This window comes from Pinus tabuliformis, chromosome 2_1 (genome assembly GCF_031772625.1).
Source record: "Pinus tabuliformis cultivar Carrire ecotype Pingquan chromosome 2_1, CPIR1, whole genome shotgun sequence".
Classification (NCBI taxonomy): Eukaryota; Viridiplantae; Streptophyta; class Pinopsida; order Pinales; family Pinaceae; genus Pinus; species Pinus tabuliformis.
Window position 1 is genome coordinate 814,622,085 of NC_142299.1, and position 6,765 is coordinate 814,628,849.

The window sequence follows — 6,765 nt, forward strand, 5'->3', positions numbered from 1 at the left end:
TGCCGGTCAATATGACGGTTTTGAAAATGAATGGCAAGTTGCGTGTTTTAAATTAAAACGTATTTTACGGGGAAAAATGTGAAATACGGGCATACGGGCGTCAAATTTAACCCCTGCTTGGACTTTTCTGTTGAGTGACTGAAACGTTTCAGATTTCGGAATGTCTGTGGCTTTATTTAACCAGACTCCACAACATGAACGTAGCTTTTGCTTTAAGAGGAGTAAATACCCTTCTGTTTAACTCGCTAATGTTGATGAGCACGTGCGAAATATACACCTATATTTTGCAAGGCAGCGTATTCTACTCACCTTTCCTTTATCACCACCCCTGCCTGCCAATTATTTATTGGCAAGATGTATTTGGTGCATTGATTGATTCAGGAGTATGAGAGCTTTAAGAAACTTGAGTTGCAGCGGAAATTTTGGTGATTTACAGGAAAAAATCAGTTTGCCCGCTATGTCACCAAGTGCATCTGTAGCTTTCGGGTTTGTACGCATTCAGAACGACTCTGAATCAAGCGGACCATGCGTAAATTGCAGTACTAGTTTGCAATTCGGCCCTGGAAAACAACAAGCCAAGCTAAGATGTATGCTTTCTTTTCGAAACGCCTTGAATTTGTCTCACAACTTTATTTTCAGATCGACTGGTGCAATATGCAGTGTTTCCTTAAATTTGTCTTCTATTCTTGTTTTAGCAGACTATTTTGGCTGATTTCCAATTTATTTTGATGGATGTAACAGTGCAAGATCTGTCACGGATAAAACCGCAGATGATGCAAAAGGTGCTTTCGTCAATCAAGTTTTCAGATGACAAGCAAGGCGATTTGGCTCATGTCAATCATCGGGCCAAGGGATTTAGTGGACGCTCTGAGGCATCCAGTCACGCAGAATTGATGGAATTATTTCCCGTATGCATCGGTTTCAGTTCAAACAGTAGAGTTGCAGAAAGAAACATTATTATGCCCTTTGCAATCAGCCAAACTGATCCGGTTCCGAGCTATTTTCATCTCCAGACATTTGTAATTTGGTATATTTACTAATTCTTGATAGTTGAGCGACCTTAAATGTATGATAAGGTTAACTTTGTGTTTTGCACACTATTTGAAGCAGATCAGTGCCAGCAAAAACCCCCAACCAGCAGTCCACAGGTCAATTTGTTATTTTTTATGACGGAATGGTGAATTTTTACAATTTGCCGGCTGAGAAGGTATCATATTGATCTCAGCAACAAATTTAATACTTTCACAACAAATTTCGTATATATTTTTGACGAAACGTTTGCATCTTTAGTCCTCTTCGCATTCTTTAATTTATTGGCAGGCTTAGTTTGTCATTTTCGTGGCAGGCAGAAGCCATTATTAGGCTTGCCGGCTCTATAAGTTTGAGGAAGACAAGAAGACCTCAGATTAATATCAGCAAAATCCAACAGATATTGAAACCGCTGCATCGAACCCTGACAATGAAGATCAGCCTGAAAGACTTCCCGTAGGTTGACAATGAAGATAAGCCTGAAAGACTTCCCGTAGGTAAAACGTGGATCGTAAAATATTTTATATTGACAAATGTGGTTCATAACTTCATACTATTCTACAAAATGTAATAAGTATAAAAAGGTTTTCAAGATTGAAAATTGTGTTTTTACATTGTTTTCAACTTTTTTCGCGCGCACCGTTGGAAATTGTCCCGAAATTATCTGTGCAACACTTTGTCCCGAAATTATCTGTGCAACACTTCCTCCAAAAGCGAAAGGAGAGGTAAATAAACTCAATATCATTTTTAAAAATGATGTATATTCCGAATATTGAATAGCAAATCCAGCATTTAAATCAATTACGATAATTATATTTAGTGTAAATTTAGATGACTGAGTAGGCAAATCATGAGTACTAAAAAGATAAAAAGAAATTGGTACAGAATTAAGAGAGTGTCTCCTTACACCACGATGAAACCAGCGACATTGCCTTGGAAAGCCAGGAAAGATTCAGACAACCAGATCATCCTCTCTTTGGCTTGCTCATCACAATGATTTTCAGATGTCGGTTGATGGTATGGAACATTAATTGCTTCACGCGGCATTTTCTAATCTTTTAACCAAATCGTTTTCATCCACATTAAATTGAGCGAACGAGTACCACCGTGAGCGGAAGCAAGCACAGCCTCCATTCTAACATCGTTCGGGTTGTTTGCTTGGAGCTGGTGAGCAATTTCTTTATTCTTTCATTTATTGTAAAGAGATTATTCATAATTTTATCAAAAAAAAAAAAAAATGATCTCTTGAGGGATCTTATATGTGACGTGAAGAGTAGAAAGTTGGTAATGTACATCGTGTACGTTGGCAATATGTTTACAAGCCCACGAGTATTTAGTTATCTAAGTAATATAGATTGATTTCGTGATTTTCAATAAGGTAAAGTTGTCATCTAGTACAACCGCACTCACATTTTTATTTGGTTTATAATTATGCAACATTAACATATAAGCCCACCTACTTTTTCAATTCGTTTATAATTATGTAATCCAAGTATTCCCTTAAGTATTTATTTTCCAATAAAATAGAGTTATCGTGGACAAAGCTCCATGCTACGTTTATGAGCTTCCTATATAAATAAAATAATATGAAATTCCATATCATAAGTTGCAACATAATAACATTGTTATGCATAGAAATAGATTTCACGTACCTGGCTCTTATAAATTATAAATTCCATGGGAATCTAACGAAATTCGTTATGTAATATAGATTGATGTGGTGATTTCTTTAATAAGGTAAAGTTGTCATGAACTACAACTCTACGCGCATTTTAATTTTGTTTATCATGCAACATTAATTTTTAAGTTCACTTCCCTTTTCATTTATGTAAAATTTAAGAAATCTAAGTATATATTTTATATTTTGGGTTATAATTATGTACCATTAACGTATAAGTCTGATTATTTTTTCAATTCTTTTATAATTATGAAATATTAACGAAATGCAAGTATACATTTTTAAATAAAATAAAGTTATTATAAACAAATCTATAGATCTATTTTTTAAAATATATAACATAGTTAAAAATTATTTTTACTACGATTTATTATTAGGGAAACTAGACCAGTAACCTAGTTGTAGCCTACAAATCCAAGAGACTACAAATCTAAGAAATTACGTACATATTGTAATAGATAAGAGTATGACCAAAGTCATTAGAACATAAAGTATAACAAAAAAACAATTGAGTAACTAGGTTGTTGTAACCCTGCTGAAAGTATATAAGTGCTAAAAGAGAGTTCATTAAAAAATGATGGAACTGTTGTAAGACACAGAGAAACCAATGCCAATCATACTGTAGTAGACACACCAATGGGTGTTATAAGGTCTTTAGGTGGGGCAACCCGATGGGGGGGTTAGAAGTATCTGGAGGAGCCTAGGTGGAGAGGTCTAAAAGAACCATGGAGTTGCATGGGGAGATTGATGGGGAGGAGAAGATGGTTGACTTCGGTCTAGAAAGCTGAAGCTTGTTTTATGAGCATGCTAAGTTGGGTAAATTCTTAGCAGGTTTATTATTAGAGAGAAAAACATGAAGGAGGATGACAGAGCTATTGGAAGCTAGAAGAATGGCTTTGTTGTGAAGGAAATTCTCCAGGCACAAATGTTTGGGTAGCTTGTCAATAGAAGTGTTCGATAAAATTTTCTTGATGGTGGAGATGACTAACGTAGAGTCTCCTTCCACCATGAGCCTATTGAAGCCCTGTTGGTTGGAAATTTACAATCCCACTTCCTATGCATAGAATTCAACTACATTATTGGTGGGGTGGCCTAAAATGCCAACAACCACAAATAATAGATTGTCGTTGTCATCCCTAAGGATGCCTCCATAATTTGTTTGTCCTGGCTTGACTTTGGATTCACTGTCGAATTTGTATTTGATAAATCCAAGAAGAAAGGGGGACCAAGTAAGGGGGGAATTTGGGGATGAGGAGAGAGAGGTGTTGGATGGGTGGATGTTGGTTGAAAAATAAAAGGGTAGAATAGAATGGTGCTTTAGATGGAGAGAACTACTAGTTGTTGGCAGTCCACGAGGAGAGGAGGGTGGTCTCTATTACACTGAATGATACTTTATACCAAACAGAATCAGAAGAGGATGGACTTTACTTGAAAATTTGGCTATTTCTTTCTTTCCAAATCAACCAAAATGTGAATCAAGGGAAGAGAGACCATGCTTTATTAAGGATTTCGATTTTGAAAGGGAAGGGCTTCCAAGCTGAGATTGTTTCCAAGAGTGAGTTGTGTCTATCTTCCTACTTCCTTAAGTAGGAATATAATTTTGTCCAAACTTGATCCACAAATGAACAATCAATGAACAAATGCTCAACACTTTCGAGACTAGCTCTACGCATATAGAAAATAGAGGATCCTTCGTAGTCCCTTTTGATGATTTTATCCCAAGTCAAGGCTCTCTTCCAAGCCAATAGCCATAGGAAGTGAGAAATCTTGGGCCACATGTTAGCATTGGGGGTGTAGATGGTATTAGTGGCCAAGGAGTACGCTTCCATCATAGTGAATATGCTTGTTGATTGATAACCCCAACATAGTGTGTCAATGCCATCTGCAATTAGGATAAGGCATTGCTCAAGATGGCATTGTAGTGTTTGCCATAACCATAAGGGGATTCCTGAAGGCCAATCATATATTGTTTTCTAAGCACACCATGAAGATCTTCTATGTTGAGGCCAACAATACTAATTTACTTGCATGTAACCATTTCCTATCAAGAATATTTTTAGATCATTGAGATGCTCTTGCTGGTCCAATTTAGGCATTTGTTTTCATGAGTCCTGCCACAAGTGCGTGCATATTTCCCAAAAGCTATGGGTCTGTATGAGAGATTTGTTATTTTCAGCAAGAGTCCATATAGAAGATCCTGACATTGAATGATCCAACTTTAGTTTTTGGATTGGAAAGTGGTGAGGTATGCATTTTTCATGCTATAAAATTTTCTACAGATATTGGCCCCTTTGAATCCAACACCACCACAATTTGGCACCCATAACATCCTTACTAAAAGTTTTAGAGTCTCAAACATAAGGCTTCCCCAAGATTTGGGAAGGAAGAGTTTGTCCCGGGCCACAAGGGCCCACTTGCGCTATCTACTCATACACCAACCCCATCACCCCCTCCAAAAGAAAGATTTGTAGATATTTTGAATGGTCCTAAGTGCTCCTTTTGGGGCCACCAAGATTGAGATTCTATAAATGGGTAAAGCTTGGCGAACAAACTTGAGGAGCATGAGATTCCCAATGATTTTTAAATCTCAGAAGGTCCAATTATTGAGCTTATTGGATATTTTATCCAGAAGATATTACCAATGAATTGTTTTAAGTATTTCTTAGTGAGAGGGGCACTAAGGTAGATGATGGGAAGGGAAGATCATTGGAAGATGAGCATTTTGTCCAGATGGGATTGGATTCCTAAATGGATATTGAAGAAGAAAATTTGCAATTTTGAGGGGTTAATGGAAGTTCTAGATGCCCATAAAATCTCATCCAAACTCTGCTTGAGAGATTTAGATTCTTTGAATGAAGGTTGACCCATTTACATTGTGTCTTCAATAAATTGTTGGTGAGTGGGGGATTCATGGAATTACTGAGGCGAATACAGGATAATAAGCCTTTCCTTATACTAGCTTGAAGCACTCTACCAAGACCTTCAACTACAAGGACAAATAGGAAGGGAAATAGGGGGTATCCTTTCCTAATGCCCTTGAAGAGTTGAAGGTTTTGGTGGGAGAATCATTGAGGAGAATTGAGGAGAATGGGGAAGAAAGGTGAGGAGAAGAGAAAACAAATCCAATCAGTTTAGTCTTGAGAGAAGTTGAAAGCTTTGAGGGTGTGATAAAGGTACAACTAACTTAGTTTATCAAATGCTTTGGAGAAGTCGAGATTAATAACCATGCTCACTTTCTCAAGTATTTTCAAGGAGTGGATGAGCTTATGCACAACAATGATGCCATCTAGGATTTGGCACCCTTCTACATAACCTTATTGCTCCTTGAAATGAGTGAGGGTAGAAGGGATTTTAGATGGTTGGCTATTATTATTAAAATAGTTTAATAAAGGACATTACAAAGGGATACAAGCCATAAGCTACATAGTTATGTGACTTGCGGATAAGAGTGAGGAAGGTTGCATTGAGAGTAGGAAGGGCAAATCTCATCTTTCTGAATTCTTTGGCAGCTCTAACATTTATGGGCCTAGGAATGGCCAATAGACTTGAAAGAAGTTTGTAGTAAAGCCATTAGGCTTGGGGACTTTACTTTTAGGAATACTCATGACCACCTCTTCCAAATCTTTAAGGGTGATTTCTATCATGACAACGACATTATGATCATGGGAAACTAGACAATGGATGTGGGAACTATTTTTCTAATGGAAGTTAGCCTATTGGTCGAGGATTCTTTCAAGAGATTACTGTAGAAATTCTTGAGCTCCCCTTCTATGTCCTTGCGTACGTGAATGTTTTTCTAGAGTTTTCTAGAAGGGAAGATATTTGGTTGTGGTTGTGATGCTAGAGCATAAATATGTGGAAGAATCTAGTAATTTTCTCTCCCTCTTATAACAAATTGATTTATGATTTATGTTTCTAGAGTTGTTCTTCATGTTTCCTTCTTTCTTATTATTGCACCAAGATAGATCCTTTCTGTTGAGCAAAGGCTTCAGATCGACACTCTAGGATAATTTGTTACTGTATATATCACATTTGGACTTTTAATTAGTTTTTTTCTT

At 36.9% G+C, this 6,765-nt stretch overlaps 1 pseudogene; it reads left to right on the forward strand.

Annotated features, from left to right (window-relative positions):
* The first annotated feature begins 457 nt into the window (after nucleotides 1-457).
* Nucleotides 458-2,026, forward strand: LOC149203104 (uncharacterized; annotated as a pseudogene).
* The last annotated feature ends 4,739 nt before the right edge of the window (nucleotides 2,027-6,765 follow it).